This window comes from Pogoniulus pusillus, chromosome 24 (genome assembly GCF_015220805.1).
Source record: "Pogoniulus pusillus isolate bPogPus1 chromosome 24, bPogPus1.pri, whole genome shotgun sequence".
Classification (NCBI taxonomy): domain Eukaryota; kingdom Metazoa; phylum Chordata; class Aves; order Piciformes; family Lybiidae; genus Pogoniulus; species Pogoniulus pusillus.
Genome location: NC_087287.1, coordinates 1,858,573 through 1,885,383, shown reverse-complemented (window position 1 = coordinate 1,885,383; position 26,811 = coordinate 1,858,573). Strand labels below are relative to the sequence as shown.

The 26,811-nt window shown below is 45.8% G+C and overlaps 1 protein-coding gene across 2 annotated transcripts in view; it reads right to left on the bottom strand.

Moving 5' to 3' along the window:
• NAV2 (neuron navigator 2) overlaps positions 1-26,811 on the bottom strand; it is a 196,266-nt gene that overhangs the window by 51,224 nt on the left and 118,231 nt on the right. The window lies entirely within an intron of this gene.

Here is a 26,811-nt window from a genome sequence, read left to right as displayed (position 1 = left end):
AGAGCCCGAGGACAAAGGTAGAAACATGCATCTGAATACATTGCTGGTTGTGGCTTCCCCTTAAGTACATCCTGGGCTTAATGTCTTTTATGTTCAGATGGAAACCAGGAACGAATCAAACTCTGTATTTTGAAGTTTACTGATCTCTTACTTAATTAAAGTAGATGAGCTGTTCTAAAGTCCAAAGATAGATGACTGTGGGCAGTGACACAAACTCAGAGACAACTGAATGTAAGACAATACATGTAAAATAGAGATATTAACTTCCAGATGACCTTGTGTGCCCTCCACACCAGCTGCCAGTAAGTAATTACTCCTTTTTTTTTAAATGAGGCTGGGGTGATAGGTTGGACTGGATGATCCTGGAGGTCTCTTCAAACCTGCTTGATTCTATGCCTAGCATTTTGGCTGCCAGAAGCTAAGCAACACAGCTCTGGTAGGCATGCAGATGGCATCGAGTGATGACACTGATGCACACGTTCTGTTCTGAGCAGGTAAGGTGCCGTGTCGGGTACACCTAAACACTCCAGCTTTAACTTTATTTAAATACAACCAAAAAAGTCACCTCAGCAGGGGGCAGGAGGGGTCAGCCTCCAACCAGAAGGACAACAGAAAGCCAGAGAATCAGAAAACACAGTGCCTTGAGAGATTCAAACATAACTTTTGAAACCCCACAATTACTGATGCTGTCCTTTGGAGTTACTCTAGAGACGGTGTTAGAGCAAGTGAGACACCTGCTGACTCCCTGAACCCTCTAAATCAGACGCCAGTGCAAGCAGCTTGTTCAACCTGCTGCCAGCCACTGCCCTAAAAGCTCCCCCCCCCCGCCCCTAGGAAGTCCCCCAGACTGCATTTGGTAATACAGGACAGTACAGGACACACCACTCCATGTCCACATCTGCACACACTGTGGCTTCTCAAGGACAGCATCCCTCACAAATGGAGGCATCTCCATTCCACACTGCTCTGGAAGCAACCCCAAGCCCTCCACATAAATCAGTTCGCTTTTACCTTGATCCAGTGCCTTGATGGTTAAAGTCAAATGCAAGGAAGCAGAATGGGGACTCTAACAGCCCTAATTACTGTGTTCTTGGCTCCCAGGGCCACGATAACATCTCTGTAATTTAGCTGGTGCAATTAATAACTTCTGATGTCAGCAGAAGTCTACTCAGCCATAACCTGAAGCTGAAATATTTGGGCTTTCCTTTCGCTATTTGACCAATCATCTGAAACTTTACTTTGATTAATGAAAATTACAAAAAAAACCCCAAAAACCCAAACAACCCCCCCACACCCCACACAAAAACCCCTAAAAAGTGTATTCTTCATGAAAATAATACAACCACTTCAAACCCATCACTGAAGAACTCCCACAAAGCTGCCTCCTGCTCTTTATGAAACCAAGCACCCATAGCACCTCCTCTCCCTCCCCACCTCAGCCTGCTCCCAGAAGCTGCTCACATACACCACCAGGTCAGCTACTCAAAGCTGCTGTTTGAAACAGGTTTACAGAGCAGCTAGGCTCTGACTCGCATTCTTCCGGAGTCTATCAGCACTTCTCCATCTTGCATAATCACCATCCACAGAACTGGCTCTTCTTTGTCATCTTGGCCGGCACCTGAAACCATCCTGAGCTCCTCAGGCCAGCCCCCTGAAACCTCCTGCAGAAATCTTGCCCCTTTGCAACTGCAAAGCAAAAGACTCCCGAAATCCTGCTAAATCAGGCTGCAAACGCACCCTCTTCTCTCCGGGTGGGTGTGGATTGTGACTCTGCTGGATCTTCAAGTCAAACCAAAATTACAATGAGCTGCTGAAAAATACATTTGGCCAAGACAGGGCCTTGGGGCTTTACAATATTTCAAGTGGAAACATGGTAATTATCCACTTCGACCTAAAAATTTAACTATTTATGAGTTGATGGGAGAAAAATAAACAAGTCAGGGTGGAAAACGATTGAAACTTCACAGCACCTTCCAAAAATTTACAGGGGAAAAAAAAAAAAAAAGGCAAAAGCCACCAGATAAATGTGAAAGTACTGCAGCACAGGATACTAAATGCTGCAGTTTCCACTCTTTCCTTCGGGGATTTCCTGCAATACTGACATCACTGTGTCAGAAATCCAAAAACCATCTCCAGACTCCTGCATGGTTTTCCTCTCAAATTGCTATGGCAAGTGCCAAATAACGTTTGCAAAAGGATGGATGGAAATCTGCTTGAAGTTAATGAAATTAACTTATTGTGCAGGGTTATTAATCACCCAGCCTCTCCATGCCTTCACTCATTCTCTTATTACATCTCATTACAGCCATTTACAAAACAACCCCTTTGTTTCTAACCCAAGGTGGAACCCAGGGGCAGGACCATTCCTTGAAACACACTTTGGAAAGCCAGATCATGAAAGGTGAAAAGTAGAGCAGGCCAAATGAACGCAGACCACTTCCAGCTGCTCCTTCTGGAGCAGAATCTAATCCTTTCCATGCCATTTTTCTCTTGGTGCACGGCTACAAACTGCTCAAAGTGTGCTGTGAGCTACTCAGGCAGCTTTCATGTGTAGTGACAACTGGGTCTAGTGCCAGCCGGCTGAACTGCAGCTCTGTCAAGCTCTGCTTAGAAGTCATCCCAGACAGCACTGCAGGATGTAAAGTTAAAATACCTACTTGTGAGGAGAGGGCAACTCACAAAGTATCAATTAGTGGTGAAAAAGGTTGAGTAAGGAAAAGACTTGTAGAAGCAAGAAAAGGGCACATGCTCTTCCCATTTAATCTTTTTATATCAGTGCTAATAACCTCGTAAAAATAACGCTGGGTTTTATTTTGTCCCTCAAAATCTGACCAGGAATTTGACCAACCCGTCACCAAACTTGAAATGAACACAGCTGAGCACACACAGAGAGGAGGAGCTGCTAAAGTCAGCTCATCTCAGGGAGTTTATGGTCTGAAACTCTCTAAAACATCAGGAAAGCGATCTGCCTTTCTGCCACGAGTCATCACCTCCTGCTCCGAAGCACAAATTCCAAGGGCGCCTCCTTCACCTGCCCGCATTTTGCTCAGACTCTTCAGCGCCTACGGTAACTAAATGCGGCAGCCTGCACAACTGTATTGGCTTGCAAAAGGCCTGACTGGTGGAACTTGTTTTGGGGGCCATTGTTCACCACAATGGTTCCTCTGGCGCTGCACAGCCTCGGGCCACGGTGAGAACCAAAGCAAGGCAGCGCCTTTGACCTAAGTGCTGGAGGAACACAAAGCTCCCAGATAGCTTGGAAAAAATTGAGTGTAGAATGCTCCAACCATCCACCAACTCTTCATTTTTCTGGACTCATAACCTATAAACCATCTTTTTGGTGTTCCCCATTCACCGTTCTGCAAGAAGACTTGCTGTGCCTCTGAAGCTGTGCACAGAGCATCGCTGTGGCCAGTGCCAGCATCCTCTCCCTGCTCTGAAGCCTGTGGGATCGATATTCATCCCTGACTATTTCTGTGTGCTTTATCATAGACCACATTTCTGTGTGATTTATCATAGAATCAACCAGGCTAGAAGAGACCTTCCAAGCTCATCCAGTCCAACCTACCCCCCAGCCCTATCCAGTCAACTAGACCAACTGATTTGCCCCAGTGAAAGCTGGAAAGAAAATCAGCCTCTTCACATCACAGTAAAGTCAGCACTCAATCTTGTTACTGCATAAAAAATATGCTCTGTTTGTTATCCTTTGTTTCCAGGACAGTAAGGAGTGCTGAGAGAAGTCATCCAGTGAAAATCAGAAGTCCTTGTTTATGGACACAGCTTCTGGTGCTCTCCAGAAAACAAATCCCTGTACAGTGTACAGTCTGCATGTGACAGCCAGAGACCGAGTAAATCCAGAGGTCAAGCCAAAGGCACTGGGGATGCTGCAACGGACTAAGGGAACAGGGAGGAGTTCCCTGGCACTGATCTAGGTGTGAATCACCACTGCAAGAGCCTTCTCCTCCCTCCCGGCCAGGCCCCAGCCCAAACACCTCCCTGCTCCAGGCAGGAGGAGAACATGCCCTGCCCAAGGGATGGAGAGCTCTGACAACCACATTCCAGACTGTGCCACTTCCTTTCCCTTGCCCTATGTCCCAGCTGACACTTTCTTCTCCCCCAAAAAGCAGTTACCCTTGGGATCATACCATCTCCACATACAAAGTTATGACTTACAGAAGTGGTGGCACTTCATGAAAACACAGACATGGTTTCTGATTGTGCTGCTTTGAGGCTAATTGCAATATTTTAATGAGAAAAGATAGATCCTAGGCTGTGAAAAGGGAACAGTGGTGACGGCTGCTGCACTCACAGGCTTGTTCAAATGCATAAAAGCAAGGACACAAACACAGATAAGACAGAGGGTCTCTGTCAGAGTGGGTATCTGTTTTTCTCCCTGGGCTTTTGCTGCTCTACCTGGATCTGCATAACCCAACTAATAATTCTCCTTCTAACCCCCCTTGCTGATACTCTAAACTCGCCTTGCACGTAAGGCAGATTCTGGGATAAGGCAGAGTGGTGGAAAGAAGGTGGGAGGGTGGTTGGGAGCCCCTCCTGGGCACTCTGATGTCTGGGAGGGCTGTTGTGTTTCTGTATTACCTTTAACTTGTATATTTCTGTATATAACTGTAAATCCCTGGTAGTATATTGTAAATCTCTGCTCGTGTATTGTGCTGAGCTGTGAACATAAAGCTTCATTCCTTAACTTCCAGCCAGTTGAGTCTAGTCTGGGTGATTTCACTGGGCAGGGGGGGGCAGGTAACTTCCAAACCATCACAGTGATACCCATCTCCAACCGGCACACTACTGCAGCACTGGACTGAACTGGCAGGAGCTCAGCAGCAGCTACTGGCACCTGGCTGCCTGCTTTGCCAAAGGCTCCAAAACACAGGCTGCAACACCACACGGAAAAACGCCTGGATTAGCTAAATACTTACAAGAGTGATGTAACTAAAATGTGGAAGCAAAAGAATGAGGAGCACTATGGAAACAAAAGTATGCAAAAGGCATTTAAATGTCCTGCTGCTGAGTGGGTTTGCAAAAGGGACTAGACGCAGCTTGCCTCCCGACCAGGCTCAGTCTCCGCCTGTCCAGGGCCACTCACCCACCTGCTCCCCCAGCACAAACAGCCAACTGGGACCACTGGGCAGCCTCGCCAGGGAAAGGTGGCTAGTAAACACATCGAGCAGAGCCAAACCCTCCGGCAGCTGGCAGGTAGAACGCGGCTCCTTTGGTTCCCCGTCTCGTTTTAACCCCTTCTGACTCTGTAACAGCACTAGTTACACCTACACAGACCTTGTAAGCTCTGCCGGCTGCGACCCCAAGCAAGACACAGGGCAGGCACGAAATGAAATGAAATTCACAGCCACTGCTTAAGTTCTTCCTTGTCCAGAACACACTGCAAAGATTCTACCCAAACTGACCCAGGCTTTAAAACTCGGTGCGTTATTTCCCACCGAGAGCTGCTCCTCCCGCACGCAGCAGGGCCGCTGCAGCTAAAGCACACGGAGACAAAGGTGAGCCTTGCACACTCATCTGCCACCGGGGGAAAAAAAAGGAGAACATTCCCAAATTTGCCTTTTTGAACGCATTACAGCATGCTGATGTCTGCCTTGGCAATAAAGGTGTTAATCTGCTCACGGGGCACAGCAGTGTCCCTCAGGAAGCCAAAGCACAGCGCAACAACTGTCAGTGATTTACAGAACAGACACATCACCAAGGGAAAGGTTTGTCTTTGCAGCGTACAAGATGTCAGCCGCTAACGATTCTGAAAGCAGGTTTTTGCCTAGCAGAACTGTAAGATCCTAAGTTGTACCGAGAACCTCCTGGTTTAAGGTCAGCCTTTACCATTAGGCTTATTTGAAAGAAGCTCCAAGAAAGTGCAAACATCTTCTAACCCTGCTCAGCCTGATCAGGATGCCTGCAGAAATTTGTCCTGAGAATAAGAACTGCATTTATGTCCCAAAAAGCAAGTGCACGGTGGGCTGCGATCTGCCCTCAAACAGCCTCACGCCTGCCTTTGTTCCCCTTGCAGAGAGCTCATTCCCATATACGTTCCTCTTTTGCACAGAAAGCAAACTTAAAAGGCTAAAACATAACAAAGCCGGCAGTTTTCTGAGGCTAAAAGCCTCTAACACGAGTAGAAAGACAGCGACGTGAGGAGCCCATTCAGAGCGTCAGCAGCCGGACACATTGCAGCCTAAGAGACGCTAATCAGCAGTGATAAAACCTGGAGAATCCAGAAGTTAAGCTAGGAGGAAACAAACACAGCAATAGCTGTCACTTCTCACATGGGAAATTCCCTACTGCATGGTTCGAACATTTGTAATCTCCTAAAACCAGACTGGGTTTATGTAGCACACAGCCAGTCAAACGAGACAGAGAGGGCAGGGAGAAAGCTGCTCAGATTCACTCCATCACCTAATGTGCTTCCATCGCTGCCGGCGCTTAGAGAGCCAAACCTGCTCACACAGCCAAACCTGCTCACACAAAGGTGTCACACAATGCACAAAGTGCAGAAAAATCTCTTACCTTGCAATATTCCCTGGCCAAAGCACTTCTCCACCTTGCTGCCCATGAAGAATTCCAGCAAAGGGACTTAGATTTATTTTGCAGGTTGATACCTTCATGAGGCTACCATCCGACGCCCCCCTAAATCAAACAGCTTGTAACCTGACCGTCTAAAGAAGAGACTTGCAAAAAACAACTTGGAGCAACAGAGCCCTCAGCATTCAGCAGCTCTGAAAGACACTGGAAAGTAAAGCCTTGCTCGAAGGTGATCATCAGAAACTTCCCCTAGAAAGAAATCTGATCCCTCAACAAAATTAACCTCTGAAGTGCCGAAAAAGTGAGAGGTCAAGACTTGCTGCTGGGACTAGGTCATCTGTGAAAAGCTGTAACCTGATGGCCGCAAAGCAGGCAGACTGAGTGCCTCCAGCTCACATACCGTATGGTATGAAGTAAAAGCTCATGTCAGCAACCCTGCACTTGAAGGTAGTAAATGACAGGATTGGATCACAGCTAAAAGCCTACAATCTCTCCAAGCAGATTTCCCACTCTGGTTTTACTGTGGGATTCAACAATGTCAGTGCTGAAACAACCACTGTGAGAATGCAGCAGGAGACATACCCCAAATGGTTTAATATTTGGAACATTAAAACTCCCCTTTTTTTGGCAGGGGAAGGGGGGTGGGTGGGCAGGAGGTGGTTAAAAAAGTTTTTCAATACAAATGGTGCTGGAAATAGTAATTTACCCACTGGCATCCACGATAAAGGAGACAAGATAGGCAAGATTTATCCAGATAGGAATGAAATACACTGCTCCTTAGAGTAAGAGGCTCATTCCTTTATTTCAGGCTGAACAGGGATGGGTATTTATACATCCTCAGTTGATAAAAAAGGTTTGGTGGTTGGCATTCAAAACTCTCACTTCAGCCTCACATAAATACTTTCTGGTTGGATGCTCCTGCATTCTGCTGTACGCATGGGTCAAAGTTTATTGCTAGCATGGGCAATGACAGCAGCTGCATTCACCGTGGGCAGCAGTGCTCAGAGGCACTAATCACCCTTGTGCTAGATGCTGCATGAACGTAACTTGTAGGCATTAGAAAACCTGTAAGACAGTGAGACTGGAAAGCTGCTCACTCAAAGCCCACAAATACTGCTCATGGAGTCTCCTGCCTGCTAACAGGCACCGAGCAGGGAATGCCATACATCCCCCCAAAACTACACTTGCTGTAGTTTCTACAGCTACCAGCACTGACCAACACACTGATTTCCAGCTCAGTGGGAATACACAAGTCCATTCCCATTACTACAGAGAGATTTGGTCACTAAGCAAGGAACTCCATTTCTAATCCAGCCAGGAGAGATTTCTGCTCTCCAGGTCACCAATGCAGTCTCCCAACATGGAAAGAAGGTGGTCAGCATTTCAGATGGAGCAAGTGGAGAAGACAGCACCACATTGTCCTCCTAACCTCATCTCCAGAAAACCACCAATCATTCAGCACAAAAACAAGAGAAGGGAAGAGTAGCCAGAAGTCAGATAAAGCCACATATCACAGGCTCACAGGATGTCAGGGGCTGGAAGGGGCCCAAAGAGATCATCGAATCCAACCCGCCTGCCAGAGCAGGACCATACAGTCTAGCTCAGGGCACACAGGAACACATCCAGACAGGCCTTGAAAGGCTCCACAGAAGGAGACTCCACAGCCTCTCTGAGGAGCCTGCGCCAGTGCTCTGGGACCTTTCCAGGAAAGAAGTTCTCCCTTGTGTTGAGCTGGAACCTCCTGTGCTGCAGCTTCCATCCACTGCTCCTTGATCTATCCCAGGGAGCAGTGAGCAGAGCCTGTCCCCCCCTCCTGATCCCCAGCCCTCAGACACTTATAAACATTTACTAAATCCTCTCTCAGTCTTCTCCTTTCCAGACTAAGCAGCCCCAGGTCCTTCAGCCTCTCCTCATCAGGCAGTGCTCCAGTCCCCTCATCATCCTCGTAGCCCTCCACTGGACACACATATATGTATTAACTGCTCATTTTGAGTCCTCTGTCTTGAGCATAAAACATCTCACAGCATAACACACTATTTTTGGTTGAAAGAGTTAAAATGCAAGTATTCAAAGGTTATGAAAGAAAGACCTTGTGGAGATACTCTGCTGCCAAAACCTTCAAACAAATGAGCTGCAGTCTCAGCTTGCCTTTCTGTGCCGCAGTCTATATTTTAGCAGCCACAGTGTTACTATAGCAACACAAAGGATTGGTAATTTAGAGGCTGGTGGATGTGACAACTTGCAGTTCAGAACAATGTCAATAAAAGTGGCTTGGGACAAGCATCATTGAGCACAAATGTTTGTATTTTAAAACAACAACAACAACAACAAAGGCTGTTAATTTGATTATTTCTTTCTCCCCCCCCCCCAAGCAGGACAATTATCTCTATTAAATTAGCCTGGTGGTGAATAAAAGAGAGAAACAGAACCTTTCTGCTTTTTGGTGTGCCTGCAGCCTAGAGTACAGCCAACCCATGCCCTTTGTGAGGGCTGTGCATATAAATGCTAAGCTGCAGATGTCATCATCCTTGCTGGAGATTTGGCAAGATGCACAGAGCTCCTTTGAAAGAAAAAAACAGATTATCCACAATGGCAACGAGTGCAAAGATACTCATCAATCCTTTCCTGCCTCTGCTGAGTTTAACTGGCTTCCTTTCTTTACAAATCCTGCAAACTGCTCCTCACCCATTACTTTAATCACACAATAGTTACTAGAGATAACTCTTGGATATTACAGATACTTAAAAGAATCATAACTGGAATAGCAAAGCTTCTTCTAATCTCTAACATCCTTCCTGTTCCCATCAAAATAGCTCCCACAAACATGATGTTTCTTAATTATCTGCTGCAGAGTTGAACAGGAAATTAGCGACTGACTTGTAGCTAGTGGGATGGCAAATAAGAACAGCCAGAAATATTCAAATTCCAAAACTAATCAAAGCTGAAATTGCCACCTAGGGAAAAAGAAGAATCTGCACATCCCATCTGTTGAATTGCCAGCTCCAAAACAAAACCAAACCCACGAGACCAAAGGTGCAGCGCTGCTCTCCGTACACCCATCTACAGCCCTCATTGTCCTTCCCTTTCCTGTCAGCCCTCACACCACAAAGGAGAAGAGATTTTGCAACATGATACCCATAACACTAAATACAGAGGGATATTTGCAGATGAGTTTTACATGTAGCAATAATCATCGTTTTATGGGTCAGGAAGTTCAGAAGATTAGTGTGTTATGGCTGCAGTTCATAAAAGCATTTGTGTTAGAAGGTTCACATAGCAATGGGGTGAGATAAGCTGTGAACAGCTTTACATTAAGCTCTTTTATGGTAGTTAAAGTTGGGGAGAAGTAAAGAGACCCCAGGTATTAATTTACCTTAAGAACAGCTGCTTAGCAAAGGCTGCAAAGTGTCCTAATACTCAGGGTAATAAAACCATTGCTTTCTCCCCACACTCATGTGCTATTCCCATTAACCCATAGCAGGAATCGTGTTCCTGGTCTGAACCGAGCTAAAACTGCACGCAACGACAGAAAAAGACTTATCAAAGCAATGTGTGGTTTGAGCCTCCTTTGAAAAGGCCTACAACTATAATTAAGGGCTTGCATTCCAGGCTAAAGCAGTGCCAAGCTTGCTGCTCTTCAAACTCTCCCTTAGAGAACGCCCAAATGCCTGACAATCGGGGAGTTTACTGCGCTAGGTTAATTTCCCTTCTATTTTTTCCCCCTTAGCCGAGATATATCAGTTAGGAGCTTGTTAAATGTCTGCCTTTGATGCCTGTAAGGATGCTAAACGCAAGGCAAGCAGCACAGGCTGCAAAGACACCACACTTCATGGTCTGTGTAGGATGTTTTATCATGTGTAGTGTGAAGCTTCTGCCACATATCACCCTGGAAGGAGACTACAGTACAGCTGGGCAAAAACTGATGTCTTCATTAGCAGCAATAGTTTGTTAAGGTTTCTTTCTGTCCTCCTAAAGAACACCACAATGATTTTAACGAGGGAAAAGGCATATTTGCACAGCCCAAATATATCCTGGGCAGACTCAAACATACTCTTGAAGACACTTCCATCCTTTTCACTTGAGCAGTTAAATAGAGGTATACACTGTTAAAGTATTTCCAGCTGCATGAGAAAACACAAATGGGAACACAGCAACACTCCAGCACCGCTATAACTATGATGGATCATGACACAAGGCTCAAATTCTATGTCTCAACCTAAAGAGTGTTTTGTCTGATAAAAGACCCAGTCCTGACTTCTTGTACTCATAGCAACTGTCAGTCCTGGGAAGGTATTTCTAGTCCAGAGAAGGGCCACGAAGATGACAGGGCTAGAACACCTCTAAGAGGGCAGGCTGAGGGAACTGGGGCTGCTGAGCCTGGAGAAAAGAAGGCTCCAGGCAGACCTCACAGCAGCCTGTCAGTACCCGAAGGGGATATGAGAAGGCTGCAGAGGAACTGTTTGCAAAGGCCTGCAGGGACAAGACCAGGGGCAATGGTTTGTAATGAAAGAAGAGAATCATACAATGGTTTGGGGGTTGGAAGGGACCTCCAAAGGTCATCCAGGCCAACCCCCTCTGCAGTTAGAAAGAACATCCTCCACTAGAGCAGGTCACTCAGAACCTTCTCCAGCCTCACCTCGAATATCTTCAAGAGTAGAGCCTCAACTACCTCCCCCGGGCAACATGTTGCAGTGCTCCAGGCACCCTCGTGGTGCAGAACCTGTTCCTAACATCCAATCTCAGTCTGCTCTGCTCTCATTTCAAACCATTGTCCCTCATTCTATCACTAGAGGCTTTTGGAAACAGTCCCTCTGCAGCCTCCTTGTAGCCCCCTGTAACCATTAATATTTCATCTTGGTCCCTAACACAAAGCTATGAAACCAGAGCAGCAGGCACAACTGCTGTCTCCTCAGGACTCTCAGAAGGTGCTTTGGGTTGAACGTATGACAGATGTCCAAATGTGATGTACAGTTTGTTTTCTGGCCTTTCTAACATCATAGTCAACAAGCAAACATCAGATAGCTAAAGAAGCTAAACAACTCCATGGCCTAGGAGCAAAGTTCTTTATGGCCAGTGAGGCAGAGAATGGCTCAGGAGATAATATTTGAGTATCAGCTTCCATGTCAGCCAGCAGGACCAGAGGACTATGTCAGAGGCCAAGAAGGGTATCCCATGCATAATATCTACAGAGCTACACCAAACTATCTCTGCTTGAACAGAGCAAGCTCTCCACTTGTAGTATGCCTATGAAAACTCCTATAAAACTTGATCTACCCTCCCTTCAGTCCCAGAAATACTACAATCATTACTGTTTCACCAACAGCAGTCATTAACCATCTCGTTGCAGTCATTAACCATCTCCTGGCACCCAGTGTAAGAGCACCGTTGCCAGCTCCATGTATCTTAGTCAAATGCAGTGCAGTTGTGATCAATAGAGGCTGCTCATCTTAATTCCTTCAGCCTCCCCCTAATTAGATCTCTGCATTTACAGTTTGTTTATTGTTGCTGTGGCTGTCAAAAAGCTAATACATCCCACTAGGAAAGTGAACTCATTTATCCTAATTAGAATAGAACTATTACATCAAGCTAGCATCATTATAGCTGGATCTTAAGCGTTTGTAAATCCTCTGTGTTACTGAGACTATAAACTCTAAACCCACATAAATGCTCCAGCTGAGTAATGGGCAGAGAAGAGAGATGCAAACTCTCAACTTCAATACAAAAAATCACTTTGAGAGTCCATCTCCATTCCTCTAATAAAACAAAGGGATTTGCTTCACCCACAACGCCACCAGATGTGTGAAAGATTGTAGCTAAGCCAAAGACTCTGCCTCTTTCTCGGATTATCTTGCAAGATCTTTCCACCCTTTTGAAGATGTTTTCCCATGTGAATTGTGTTTTTTTCCTTCTCACTGTTACTGGCACAGTCTGTCAAGCAGACTACCATTTCCAAATTCACAGCAGACTGTTGTAACAGAGAGTTTCAGACATTTTTCCTCCCTGCTGCTGTGATCTAGACTTGGGCGAGCAAACCACTACGTTTTCTTTCACTTTATAATCCTCCCCACACAGAAAAGCCACCAAATTAAACCACCTACCAACCAGCAGCTCTAAACCAGCCTTCCCGAGCTCTGCAAGATATGGGTCTGTGAATAGTGCCAGCCATTCTTAAAGGACTTGGTGCTTCTCCTCATCCTGAGGCAGAAATTCTTCATGAAGCAGTAAGAAGACCCCAAGCTTGCCAGAGGAAGCAGTGGATTTAAACCACTATTGAAAACTGCAGCTGGTGAGCAGTCTGCCCTCCACAAAACTCCTTATCTCATCAAACTCTGTGCCAATCACAGCTTGCCCACTCTGCTCCTGACCTTCACTAACCCCTAATGAAATGGTAGCTGTAGGCCACCTGAGAAGGACCAGAGTGGTGCTGCATGCATTGCTGGTAGCTGACCTGCCAGCTTTGTGGGAGCTGGAGGAAGCTTCAGCTGGTAGCCTTGCTCTTACCAAAAGGTCAGCATTTTGGCTCCAATGCTAATAAACTGCAAACCTATTTTCCATTGCTCAAACATTCCTCCCTGAAAAGAGAGAACACTTTTCTCCTTGGAAGCACAGAAAGCTCTGCAGGGTGAGATGTTCTGCTCTTAACCAGAAGGATGAGCCAGCAGCTGTCATGCTGTTTAGACTGCAGTGTCCCAGCTAGCATCATTGCCATGATTGCTGTGCTCCTCAGGGAGGACTCTGCTAGCTCAATGATGCCCAGATCTGCCCTTGCATAGATGCTCAGCAGGAGCTACCTCAGAGTGACAGTAGTGACTATGACCCTGCTAAGGAGAGACATAAGGCTGCTGTGGGATGTGGGGAACACCAATGGCAATAACAATTGAATATTGATGTGGGGAGATTGCATTTGCACAGCTATTTTCTTTTGAAACTGAACTACTAATGCCAAACACCTGTGCCTTATAGGGCCCAGATTATCTGACACCTGATACTGTTATCTGATACCTGAAAAACTAATCTGGTAATAACTTGTAAAATATGTTCTTACAGTTTCCTAACAGGTAAATATCTCTATTCTATACCTTATGAACTATGTTAAGCATTTAGTCTGGAATGCCAGATAAGAACTCTTAGATCTTTTCCCAGGATACTATGGGTTTGGGCTGGTAGTTATTTTTTATTTCACTGTAAGTAATAAGATGACAGAAGAGCTGAGTGTCAATATAGAATCATAGAATCAGCCAGGTTGGAAGAGAACTCCAAGGTCATCCAGTCCAACCTGTCCAGTCAACCAGACCATGGCACTAAGTGCCCCAGACAGGCTTTTCTTGAACACCTCCAAGGACAGTGACTCCACCACCTTCCTGGGCAGCCCATTCCAATGCCAATCACTCTCTCTGACAACAACTTCCTCCTAATATCCAGCCTAGACCTCCCCTGCCACAGCTTGAGGCTGTGTCCCCTTGTTCTCTTGCTGGTTGCCTGGCAGAAGAGACCAACCCCACCTGGCTACAGCCTCCCTTCAGGTAGTTGTAGGCAGCAATGAGCTCTGCCCTGAGCCTCCTCTTCTGCAGGCTGCACACCCCCAGCTCCCTCAGCCTCTCCTCACAGGGCTGTGCTCCAGGCCCCTCACCAGCTTTGGCGCCCTCCTGTGGACACCTTCCAGCACCTCAACACCTCTCTTGAATTGAGGGGCCCAGAACTGGACACAGCACTCAAGGTGTGGCCTGAGCAGTGCTGAGTACAGAGGCAGAATTACCTCCCTTATCCTGCTGGCCACACTGGTGACTGGCTGCCAGCTGGATGTGGCACCATTCACCATCACTCTCTGGGCCTGTTCTTCCAACCAGTTCTTGACCCTATCAGAGTGTCCAAGCCAGGAGCAGCCAGCTTTGCCACCTATCAGAAAAGACCATTACAGAGCTATGAAGCATGGTTCAGAGATGCCTGAACTAGTGCTGCATTATGCTTTACAGATGCACATCTGAAGATGCTAAAGCAGGTCTGGATGTGATGCAGATACATTATGAGTCAACCTCAGCTGTCACATCACTACATTTCACAGGGTGCCATTCATTTCTACTGCTAGCCACTTATCCTATGGGCCAATTCCTACTCATCCTACTCATTTAAATTAGTAGGTCAGGAGAGCAATTGGGAGCTCTCAATTAGACATAACGAAATGAGCAATGCTAGGCACCCATAAGACGCGTGGGCAAGAAAGGAAGAGATGAAACACGTGGAGCTGTCCTTCAAGCCCAGCTTATCCCAAGTCCAGTCTTCCTAATAGGCACAAGATGCAAAGCCCAGATCTAATAGAAAGAGGCCTCTGACTGATGGGTTCCAACATTTTTCAATGAGCAACTCTGCCCACTCACTTCAGCCTCTCCACAGAGCCTCACCTGTCCTCACCAGGTGGCGTAAAAATCAGTATAAAGCTACTAAACTCTGCTATGGAGACACAGCACATTCAGAAGCAGGCACCTCCTAATTAGCCAAAGCAGGGGTAATTACTGTCCTGCATCACTGCATGTCATGCATTCGCGCACCTCTTTGTTTCATTCGGTTTTCATGATAATCAGGTGCAAGGACAGCTGTTGTCAGTGCCAGAAGTGCCGCTGACCCCGGGCTGCATCTCTGGCATGCATGGTTATCTCCTGAGCCTATCTAGCTCCGTGCTGCGGTGCATCCTCTCAGCTCTTCATTTGCACTCCCCGACTCTGCAACGCTGATTACCATGATGTATCATCTTACCAGTGAAGATGCTAAGGACAAAGCCGAAGCTGTGCATTGGCGGCTGTGTGCACAGGGTAATTAACAAGTGGAGGATCCCTATGCAAATCGTGTCATCGAAAACAGTGACTATTAGCATAACAAGTGCTTATTATTTGAGATGCAACTCGGAGCAGGCATCCTGCTGGGGTCTAACAGCCTTGCCTTAAACAGCACCATCTTTTCTTTCTTCCTTTACACATTCTTCGCCCTGCTGGATGATTACCAGCACAGAAAACAGGGAGGCTCCCTTCTGTGCCTTTGTTTAAAGGGGGAAATCTTATGTGTTTAATTGCCCTCAAGCATCTGATCCAGTTCAAAGCTCAGCGCAGCCTCTCCTCTAGTGGTACATTCCCCTCCCGCCCTCATCGCGAACTGCAGGCTCTTTAAATACGCCCCTAATAAATGCAGCTTCACCTATGCTATCTCTAATGCTTAACTGATAACGAGTTAAAAGCACTTACTCTTTTAACTTCTTCAAGGGATGAAACAGGAATCAAGGAGGAGAAGACAAAAGGCTCAGCCGTGCAGAGGTAGGAGCCTTTTTCGTGTCATGCCACCCTTTCCTTACCCTCCATCAGATGAATTGGACCTTTCAATCGCCGCAGCCAGGAAATGTGACAGAAATTGACAGGTCTGCAGACAGCTTTCTTGCTGGATCAGCCCTGCGGGCTGAGAGGTCTGTCACCGATGCTAGCCTTGTTTCCTCGCTCTACTCCCGACCCCTTCAGAAGCCCCGAGGTCGGTCCCAGGGGCTCTGCTGAACTCTTTTCTGCATTGCCCTAAGAGCCAAAACTCGCAAAGCTGCTCCTTACCCAGTAAGTCCTTCTCCAGCCCCAGCCTTGCTGGGCTTTAGGTCACATATTTGTTCTCTCTGAGGCTACACCCTGGGCTTCAGAGATGGCTGTGTTACAGTAATGAAATAATTAGCAGGGGGAATGATTTCAATTACTTATCCACTTGCCAAAATTGAGCTGTTCAGCCCGAAGTTTTCCAAGCTGCATGCCAGCCTAAGGATGGACTTTGGTCGCAGCTGAAAACAGCACAACAATTCCTGAGCAAGATTAGAAAATAGATTTTACCATTCCCTGCCCTGAGAAACTTTGCCTTGCAGTGGAACTGCAGTTTGGTTCCGAAGCCCCAAACTCTTCTCTTTTACACCAGTGCCATAGTGAAATCATTGTAAATCAGCCTCCCATCTCTGTCCTACTTCATCACGGTCAGGCTGTGGCTATTCTGAAGCTGAGCTGTGAAGTGATGTCTCACTTAGCTATCAGAGACCTAACATAAACTACTACTGAGAAAGACACCTCTGTTTCAGTGAATTCCTCTAGAATTAAGGAGTGGTCTTTGGATATCTCTGTTGAGAGATTTTAATGAGGTGAACAGAGCAAGAGATGATAGGATGAAAGGATAAAAAAATCACTGGATGCTTGCCTCCCCCAAACAGCAAAAACCTCAACAGATTACTAGTTAAGATTAATGCAAACATTCATATTTTGCATTGGAACAGGCACACCTAACCAAACAGACTCCTCTGGAAAGCCCCTCTGGTTAGTCATGCTGCTTTCCCTCTCATGTGTGACTCTGCTTTGGTTCATACCCATTTTGAGAGAGACAAAGGATGGTTCCCAGAGACCAGTTTACAAGACAGTAAATGCCAGAGAGGTTTTCCTAATAATCTCTTTGTGTTCCCTGTCTCCCTTGAATCCATTCTACTTCAGTCACAGTTAGAATTCACTCCTCTTCCTGAAAATGTCCAAAGAAAGTTTTGTTCTCCTCCTATGACCTCACCCAGCTTCACTTAGCCAAGTCACAAGTTACCTTTGGCTGTCTTTTTTTGTTCTTTCTGAAATAATCCCTTCTTCCTAAATGATTTGCTAACATATATATTGCCACCGTCGGGGGCTGGAACACCTCTGCTATGAGGACAGGCTGAGGGAGCTGGACAAGAGAAGGCTCCAGGCAGACCTAACAGCAGCCTGCCAGGACCCGAAGGGGCTACAAGAAGGCTGCAGAGGGACTGTGTGCAAAGGCCTGCAGGGACAGGACATGGGGCAATGGTTTGAAATGAGAGAGAAGCAGATTTAGATTGGATGTTAGGAACAAATTCTGCACCATGAGGGTGCAGGAACACTGGAGAAGGCTGTCCAGGGAGGTAGTTGAGACTCCATCCCTGGAGCTATTCAAGGTGAGGCTGGAGAAGGCTGTGAGCAAGCTGCTCTAGTGGAGGATGCCCCTGCTGCCTGCAGAGGGTCAGACTGGATGAGCTTTGGAGGTTCCTTCCAACCCAAATAATTCTGTGACTCTGTGATAATAAACTTCCTCGTAACGCCATGCACTGCAAGCTCCCTCATTCCAACAGTGTTAATATCTAAAGCTAAAACCACAGACTGGTGCCCTTCAATAATACAAGAATGGACCCAGAGTAGAAAAAGACTTTAAGATTTGAACATGGTTCATGGATGAAGTTGGGTTTTATTGAGGACTAAGTTAGGATGAAAGGCCACCACTGACAGTACAACACATTGCTTGGAATAAAGTAAAGGGCTGCAAGAGAATCATAGAATGCTTTAGGTTGGAAGAGACCTCAAAGCTCATCCAGTTCCAACCCCTGCCACAGGCAGGGACATGTCCCACTAGAACAGGTCACTCAAAGCTCCATTCAACCTGGCCTTGAACACCTCCAAGGAGGGAGCATCAACAACCTACCTGGGCAACCTGTGCCAGTGTCTCCCCACCCTCACTGCAAAGAACCCTTTCCTAACATCTGGTTTGAATCTCTTCTCTGCCAGTTTAAACACATTCCTCCTTGTCCTGTCATTACAAGACCTTACCAATAGTCCGCCCCAGCCTCTGCAGACCCCTTCAGATACTGACAGGCTACTATAAGGTCTTCTCAAAGCCTCCTCTTCTCCAGGCTGCAGAGCCCTAGTTCTTGTAGCCTGTCCTCATAGTAGAGCTGCTGCAGCCCTCTGAGCATCTTCATGGCCCTCCTCTTGCCTCGCTCTATATTAGGGGACAATGCAGAGAGGGCATGATGGAGGAATGGTGGTAAAATAACTGGGTCAAGTGTGACTGGGGTCATGGCAGTGGAAAGAGGGAAAAACACATGGTGAGGCTCATAGAGGAATGATTGTTTTGTCAGTCACACGTCCAGCTCGTTACAGCTAACGAAGGGCCAGCTCACACCAACAGAGAGTCATGGAATGAACTGGGTTGGAAGGGACCTTTGTGGTGAGAGACAGAAGCAAAATGTCACTAAAATCAGGAAATGGTCAGAAGCTATTGCAGAAAAGGACCCAGACTCTAAGGCACAGCACAGAGAGCACCTCTGATGCTACCTTCTGGCTGCTGGTGTTGAAGCCCTAATCACCTGACCAAAAGGAACAGCAGGCACCTTCATGTTGCCATACATCAGATTTGCTTTTAATCTAGATCAACAGAAAGGTAGCTTAGTGGTTATCCTTGGAGGCCAACAGATAACACCAGCAGAAATTAGAGCTCAGCACTTGCATCCTGCCTTCAGCTCAAAAGCAAAGTCTTCCAATTTCAGAAGTGTTTGCTCTTTCTTTTGCATGGTCATTCAAGAGACTAGGTATGTATGAATGTAGATTTCTTGCCACCACCTGACTCATCTCATGAGTCTTGTTTCAGAAATGCTCTCCCAGCACAGATGGATAAATTCTCTGTCTAGGAGTAGAGAACACATACAGTTCCAAAGTATGGACCAAGTAGAACTTAAGGCTTTCCCGGACAGAAAGAACAGAATAGAATCAATCAGATTGGAAGAGACCTCCAAGATCATCCAGTCCAACCTAGCACCCAGCCCTAGCCAGTCAACCAGACCATGGCACTAAGTGCCCCAGCCAGGCTTGGCTTCAACACCTCCAAGGGACAGCGACTCCACCACCTCCCTGGGCAGCCCATTCCAATGCCAATCACTCTCCCTGCCAACAACTTCCTCCTAACATCCAGCCTAGACCTGCCCTGGCACAACTTGAGACTGTGTCCCCTTGTTCTGTTGCTTGCCTGGCAGAAGAGACCAACCCCACCTGGCTACAGCCTCCATTCAGGTAGTTGTAGACAGCAGTGAGGTCTTCTGCAGGCTGCACCCCCCCAGCTCCCTCAGCCTCTCCTCACAGGGCTGTGCTCCAGGCCTCTCACGAGCTTCATTGCCTTTCTCTGGACACCTTCCAGTACCTCAACATGTCTATTGAATTGAGGGACCCAGAACTGGACACAAGACTAAAGGTGTGGCCTGACCAGGTGTGGCTGAACATAACCTCTGTGAACTTCAGCTGGCACAGGACACTCATATTTCTTTCCCACAGGCTCATGTTGATGATTCCTCCTCCTTTTCCCTCTCCTCTTTTTCCACAAAGACATATAGAGTTATTTCCTGATCATACTCCATTCTTCCCTTCTGCATCCAAGCCAGTTCAAGTTTGCAAGGGCAATTATTGTGTTTCAGTCACCTCTGCAAATAAAAAAAATTAAGGTTTTTTGGCCTAAAAATGCATTTGAAACCTAAAGCTGTGCATCTGCATACCAGAGACTATCAAAACCCAGCAACCCTTCCAAAGAGAGGGTGAAAGCATTAAGTCATGTCACAAAGAGTATTCAGAGCTGCAAGTTTCATACCCAGAATAAATCAATCTTGACAACGCACATGAAAGAGAGAATAAAACCTTTTTGAACACTCAAGGTGGTTGGATCATTTCCCCCCAAACCAAAGCAAATGAATTAGTTGATATATATGAAAATGAACTTAAGCTAACAACAAAATCTGAGAAGATAAAACTTTAAAGTTAAAACTAGATTAAGAAGATAAAAATGTTACTTGGGGCTGGTGAGAGCACATGGGAACTCCACAGGGGCTGCTGAGCTGAGCCTTCTTCCCTTAACACACACCAACAAACAACATCCTACAGCTAAAAAGAGCTGACCTCAGCCCCTGGACTTTGCTCAGGCACTAATGAGACTTCCAATGTTTAGCACTGATCCTTTGGCTACTTATTGACCACCTACACCTGGACACACACGAACACAGCCTCCAGCGGCGCGGCTGCTTACTCAGGCTCCCCGTTCCGACTCTACACACAGGTTTCACACTGCCCCAGCGCCGCTTACGCCAAATTAATCAGTCTCAAATTGCAGCAAGCAGCTCTAATAAAATTAGATGTTTTATTTTTAGTGTGAATACAAAAAACCCCCTTCTAGTAATAAAAATAAATGACACACAGCCCCCTAATGCTGCTCTAACAGCAGAGTGTAGCTCCACGTGTTTCCACTGTAGAGTGTGCAATTACTTATGCTGGCCAAATGTATATTTAACTGTATATATTTAAGCAACATAAGACTACCACGTGCAAGCCTTAATGCCTGTTTATATAAGAGCAGAGTCTTTTTAACCCCATGGAGCTCTCTTAGTACTGGGTTGTTTAAGCCTCAGGATGTTGGGGCTCAACTCAGAGAGATCAGGAGCAAAACGACTACTTGTTCTGTAGAATCTCAGCTGCCCTGTGAATCCTATCAGCTGTCATAAAAAGAGGTCACAAAGTCACCCTATCATACTGCTGGAATAACCCTGTGCCACGAGGAGCTGAGGAGCGGAGCAGAGCAGAATAAGAACTACAGAGAAGGAAGGTGAGGACCCTCAGTGTCCCCCTTGGCCATCAAGGTAGTTATGATACCAAGGAACAACCTGATGTAAATGTAGCTGATCAAAAAACCCCAGGGCAACAAAAGTATCATTAGGTAAGCAGCTAAGCCAATCTTAGCAGAGTATTAGACAACCACAAGAGACTGCATTGCTTTGGAACAGGAGCACAAAACCCCAGTGAAATGTACAATTATGGACCACTCTGAACCCCAACAAAGTAAGAAAGGCAAACAAAGACCACAGGACAAAACTTCAGGGTTTTTGGTAGTAACACATTTAGCAACCCAGGAAGGCTGAAGAGGAACTATTCATAAGGGTGTCTAGCAATAGGGCAAATGGTTTGAAGCTGAGGGAGAGTGTGACCCTGCTCTGGTGGGGTGGACTTGATGATCTTTTGAGGTCCTTTCCAACCTCTAGCATTCTGTGACTCTGTGATCTTTAGCCCACTGAAATAAGTCTGCCAAAAGATATTGCTTCCTTCGACTACCCCTCCCTTGTTTGCAAGCAGAGTATCTTTGTTCCCTTTCGGAACTGCTAATTTCAGCTCCTACACTTTTGCTTTCGACTACTACTTGTTGCTTAACTTTGCAATCACTTTACATAACCTAAAACTACTTTGGCTTACAGCTTGTAAGAAGATTCCTTAGAAAATAAAAGTATATGGTATAGTGTTTCTAATCAGCAGATGCCAAGGCCATAAACTTCAAAGAATCTTTGCAATGTGAATTTCCCTGTTTCTCTGTGCTGAAGATAAAGGTGGGATCTTTCAAAGACAGAGAGATAGGGATCTCTAGGTAGCAAGGCACAACCTGCAGATTTAGGAGCAGTAGTCTTTTTCCCAATTCGGTGGAAAACTCCCCACAGATGGGCAAGCAGAGTAGAAGACCTGTTAGGCATGAATAATCTCTCCAGTCCTGTGACTGCCCTGTTGAGCAACTATGCCTGGGCATGTACTTACAAACTGCAGTGACTCACAGACAGATACTGTGAGTAAGGAATGCTCCGGTGATGGCACTTCTTGACCTACATTCATAGAACCACAGAACGCTAGGAGATAGAAGGGCCCTCCAGAGGCCATTGAGTCCAGCCCCCTTGCAAAGCAGGAACACCTAGGGCAGGTCACACAGGAACACATCCATGAGGGTTTTGAAGATCCCTACAGAAGGAGACTCCACAACCTCTCTGAGCAGCCTGCTTCAGGGCTCCAGCACCATCACAGTAACCTTTTTTTTCCCCTTAAAATAATTTAGAGACTGTAACTTGTTTCCTAGAAAAATGTGGTTATTCAGTCTGGAGGACAAGGCTGTCCCATCTGTCCTAGCAAAGAGAAAATGCAGGCAAAGTGGACTTCACACATTCCCTTAACTGTAACAGCTGAATGCAAGCACGGCTGCCAAGGCTTTCTGGAAGTGAAGGACCTGTGAAGTGTTGGCATCAAATCTTCTAACAGCTTTACAGCAGTAACAGCTTGGCAGCAACTTTCTTAGCTGAGATCTCCTGAGGTTTGTAGATGACTTCCATGGATATAGTTACTCCTTCTCCTGACAGAAAGGACATCCTCCACAAACTCATTCACATACATACCAGATGAATCTCCCTGCAAGTTCGTTTGCTGTGACACTCCACAGACACTTATGTCAACACTCCCCAGGGAGTGCTGCAGGAGCAGGAGATGCTGTGGGGGAAGGAGATGATGGCAGTTCCACCGCCATTACCATGCCAGAATAGCTGTGTCAATGTGTTTTTACAACAGTTGGGTCCATCTGTAGCTTAAGACATAACCCAGTCATGTTTTAAGACAAAGACTACGCAGTCTGATGTCCATATGTGCCTCTTCCAGACACATTCTATCTCTTTTCCCCTTTTCTAATGCATGACCCTACCACTGCTGGAGCAGCAAAACTACAGTGCAGGGTAGCAATGGAGAAGAACTGCTAATGGATATTCTCTGCGAATGGAGGATTTAACTCATCTGCAAAGCCAAGTACTGTAGACACTTTCATGTCAGCTGCACTGTCTCAGTTAAGAGTCAAACCTGAAAATATGTGTTCAGGACTTAAAGCTGTTTTATTCTACTATAAAGCTATGTAAAGAGTATCTTAACAAAAATGTCTTTCCCCTTTCCCTCCCCTCTTTTCTTTTTTTCCTTTTTTCCCTCCCCTCTTCTATTTCTCATCTTTTTTTTTTTCCCCTTTTTTCTCCCTTTTTTCCCCCCCCCCTTTTTATCTTTATTCTTTCCTCCTTTGCTTTTCTTTTTTTTCTTACACTGTAGCATTTTTCCATTGCCTACAATGAAGCAGCACCTAAAAAGAAAACCTGATGCAGCTTCTTCTGCAATACCCACAAGCACTGTGCCTCTCATTCTGCTTCCAGTGGAATTTGCCTCCTTCCAGAGGCAGTGTCGTGTTCTCCAGTCTCAGCTTTTCAGCAGTGTTGCCCCCAACCTGGTGACTTGTCTCAGCTTGACTTTCAGCTCTTCTAAAGTGTGATCTGAGTTCCCATGGTTATGAAGGCAGTCAATCTCCCTCCAGCACTGAGCACTAACCCATCTTTATGGGGACCTCATCACAGCAGCAAGATCCAAGGACTTCAACTGCAGTCAGTGAATTGAAACATCTTTGTTAAAGGGCTGCACTCCAGGCATGAGAGCAAAGCGTTGCCTAATACCTGAGCCAAGAGGCATAGGAATAACCTTCATTTGTTTCAATACAATGCAAAATAGCAGCAAAAGAAAACTCTTTAGCCATTTGTGAAAGCCATCACTTTAACCATTTGTAGAGAGTACTATGAGTCATAGCACCTGAAAAACATTTGTACTCAAGAATTAACACTGATACATCCGTGCTCTGCACAGGATGTCCTCTGGCCTTCTGCTTTGTTTCTGCTCCACTTCTCATCCTTCTTTTCTGTCCATTTCCTGTCTTGGTTCCCTAGTCTCTTCTGGGATTACCCAAAAGCCAGCTCCAGTCACAAGTCTTTCTAAGAATTCAGTTGCATATGGCCTTGTTTATAACTAAGAGTGTGGCAAGTGTCACTGGAGTCAGCATAGACCTGACTCATGCACCAGAAGCACTCCTGAGCAGCATGCTCAGCATCTGAGACAAGTTTTACCCCCAGTGCACCAATGCCTGGCTGCTGCCAGCATCAAGACAACGTAACCTGCTACCTGATGAGATGGGTCAGAAGCTGGGAAGAGGGGCAATGGATTGAAACAAGAGAAGAGATCTCGATCGGCTGTTAGGAACAAGTTCTGCACCATGAGGCTGGTGGAACACTGCAATGGGTTGCCCAGGGGAGGAGGTAGTTGAGGCCCCATGCCTAAAGATACTCAAGGTCAGGCTCAGTAAGGCTCTGAGCAACCTGATCTTGTGGCAGATGTCCCTGCTGACTGCAAGGGGGCTGGACTGGATGACCTTTGGAGGTCTCTTCCAATGCAAACCATTCTACGATGCTAAGACACTTTGTATGCCTTACACCCTTATGCAACACCTTGTAACTCATGCAAGCTCAAATTAAATTGTAAAAGTGAAACAATCCAAGAGAACCCTGCTCAGAGGTCCTTATTTAAGTACTCCACCCCTGAGCAGTATTTTAAATGTCACACAGACAGTTCCCTAATATCAGCACTGAAGTCACTCCCGAGAAGCTCCCATTCATGTAGTCTCCTGTCTTATTTACAAGCATATGGTATATCAGCACTGTGCTGAGTTACAAGCACAGAAAGATTTACTCAAACCTACCTTTTAAATTTCTTCCCTTTTACCTGTATATGGATTCATAAATCCAAGTTACATAGAAGAAAGTAAGGGCAGAATTTACTCCCAGATCAAGCAGCTGTGCCTGACAGTGTGAAATCAACTTAACCAACCAGATGGTGGACACCAAGTCTCTGTATAGAAGGCAAAACCATGGGTAGCTTATTTGCAACCTTTAAAAAAGAAATAGCTCACAAACTAAATAAAAAGGCATTTCAAATGCTCTTCTTTTTCCCCATTAAAAATCCTTTTGTTCTGTGCAAACACAAATTGTCTTGAAGTGAATAAATAAGCTCAGCTGTGTTGTGCAGTGATTCCATTAACCTTGCAACCAAGCATTAAATTAAATTGCCTTGTTTGGATTTCCCTGCTGCAGGGGAAAATGTACCTTCTAAGGTCTGTGCTTTATGTTACCACAGCCAATGAGCAAAAGTTTCACAGCTACACTTTTACAATTAATATTACAAGAAATTAAACAGCTAAAGGATACTGCAAAAATGCCTCTGATAAAAATCACCAAGTTAACTCTATACTTGGAGGGATAGAGCCTGTCACACTCATTCTCCCATTCTGCTCTGAGCAAGTGGGAGGTGTCCCTGCCTATGGCAGGGGGTTGAAATTGGTCTCTTCCAACCTAAAGCATTCTATGGTTCTAAGTTAAGTGTAATCTTCTTGTGTTTGCTGGGGGGATCAGCAAAGCCACCCTGCACTCCTGCCCGCTGCCTCCATTCACAGAATGAAGAAAGCAATTCATTACTGCACTGCTTTATCCAACTCCTCTATGCCAGTTCTCACCTTGAAAAACTGCTGCTCAAAGCAAGATGAATTTTTGTTTAAACTGCACATCTCAATCACCCAGCAACTGAAGAGGAGCTATTTTTACATCACTGCCCTGCTGTCAGCAAACTCTGATCTCCTGCCTAAGGTGAGCAGGCTCACACTCCAAACAGACTAAATCAAAACAACACACAATAATGTCACCAGCTCTGGGACTGGGGGTAGTTCTTCTGTGATCCTGTGCTGTTGCTAAATCACCAGCCACACAGAGTCTTTACAGTATGTACAGCCTGTTCTCTCCATGTGAGCTGGAAAAAGCTGAAACAAGGGACTTAAACTAGGCATTGCATTGCTGTGTTACAATCCCACTAAGGGGAATAGATTTAAACACACAAATAATCTCTCTTGTTGAACATACCTAATTGGTTCTGATGTGTGTTGTCCTCAGGGAAGGAGCTTAGTAAATTAAATATGAGAATAATTTGCATGCCAAGGAAAAGTGTTGCAAGCACAGGAAACACTGGATGGGGGAAGGAGCAGATGAGGAGGAATATGTCACGAGCTCTCCAGAAAGCTGCTACTTAATAATATAATTTGTATGAGACCAAATCTGTATTCAAAGCTTCTGCTACTGTGGCAGTGTTCAGAAGCCACAGCAACAGACAAGGATGATACTCGAGTAGCCTTTGGTTGCATCACCAGGTGGCAATGCTGTCACCCACAGACAGCCAGAAGGAGCAAGTGCTGCTGGCTGAGTTTCAAGTTGCAAGTTTCAGAAAGAGATCTGAGCTCCTGAAAAATCCAGGCACAGCTCACAACTGGCAAGCATATGTTGGCTTAGTAACTGAAACGGAGCTGAGGTTCTCTGAGAGGTTTTAGTCCTTTTGTTTAGACTTAACCATCCTGCTCTTTGCTAGTGTCAAGAGAAGACCAAGGCAGATTTAGTAGAGCTCTCTTTGTAACCAAGGCTTGGTTCTCCATCACCTGCATTTCCCTAGCAATCCATCTGTCACTAACAAGCAAGTATCAGTCCTATCAAGCTCAGTCAGCTGCCTTATGTCCCAGGAAAGACTTATCAATAACAAAACAAAAAGAGAAAAAGAAACCTCTTTAGTTCAGACATTTGCTCAAACCTGTAACACATAATCCATGTTTTACACTTAGGGGCCCCGTGCAGAAGTAAAAGGATACACTTCACTTACTACATCAACAGTAACACTCATCAGGCAATGGGTTTGGGAGGGAAAGAAACAGCTTCAGACTGATGCTATTAAAAGCAAAAGCATTTAACCCATTTACCTA